Consider the following 1136-nt stretch of genomic DNA (forward strand, 5'->3'; position numbering starts at 1 on the left):
TAAGGTTGGTATTCTGAATAGCTTGTTCCACCTCCACTTGCTTCGCACTGTATTACTGGGTGAACCTGTGAAGAACTAAGAAAACCATAAATTTTCTTATTCAAGAGTTCTACCTAATTAGAGAGCATGGTGATCGAATCAACGTTATAAACACTGGCTGTTTTTGTTGGCTTTGTCCTCATGACTTGTCACTAATAGTTATTCAGTGGCATCTCTTCTATAAACGCATAAGCATCTTCAAGTGTTTTATTATTGATGGTTCCACTAGCAGCTGCGCCAACCATTTGCCGAGTCGAAGGATTCAGGCCATTACGGAACGTTTGAACCTGAAGCCAAAGCGGTAACCCATGGTGAGGGCACCTTCTCAGTAAGTCCTTGTATCTCTCCCATGCATTGTAAAGAGTTTCTAAGTCCATCTGTTCAAAAGAAGAGATATTATTACGTAATTTGGCCGTTTTAGCTGGCGAAAAATATTTTAATAGAAAGTTTTTGGTCATTTGTTCCCAAGTAGTGATTGACCCTCATGGTAATGAGTTCAACCACTGTTTAGCTTTATTTCTCAATGAAAAAGGGAATAACTGAAGACGAATGGCATCATCAGAAACACCATTAATTTTAAATGCATCGTATGGTTGCAAGAAGTTTGCTAAGTGAGCGTTGGGATCCTCATCCTGTAAACCATCAAACTGAACAAACTGTTGTATCATTTGAATAGTGTTAGGTTTTAGTTCAAAAGTATTTGCAGCTACAGCAGGTCCAACTATGCTTGATTTAGTTCCTATTAAAGAAGGTTTAGCATAATCATACATAGTGCGTGGAGCAGGATTTTGATTAACCGCAATTACAGGAGGTAGCTAATTGTCTTGGTTTTCAGCCATCTCTACGGTTGGGGATTGAGTATCGTTCTCTTGCTCGTTCTCTGTGTATCTTAAGCTTCATCTTATTTCTCTTTGGTTTCTACTAACTGTGCAATCGATTTCTTCGTCAAAAAGTAGTGGTCCTGACCGGTTTCTTCTAGTCATAAACTATAAAAACCTGACAAGAGAAAGAAAAAGCAAATTAATAAATAATAATTAAATTAAATTAAATTAAATTGCAAGGAAAATAAATGGCTAAAGAAATAAAAATTGAGCATT

General features: G+C 36.9%; 1 non-coding gene across 1 annotated transcript; it reads left to right on the plus strand.

Annotated features, from left to right (window-relative positions):
- Window positions 1-342: 342 nt before the first annotated feature.
- Window positions 343-449, plus strand: LOC121211916 (small nucleolar RNA R71). Its single transcript, XR_005907132.1, has one exon. It is a non-coding gene; the product is annotated as a small nucleolar RNA R71 (small nucleolar RNA).
- Window positions 450-1136: the final 687 nt, after the last annotated feature.

Source organism: Gossypium hirsutum, chromosome A12, assembly GCF_007990345.1.
Source record: "Gossypium hirsutum isolate 1008001.06 chromosome A12, Gossypium_hirsutum_v2.1, whole genome shotgun sequence".
NCBI lineage: Eukaryota > Viridiplantae > Streptophyta > Magnoliopsida > Malvales > Malvaceae > Gossypium > Gossypium hirsutum.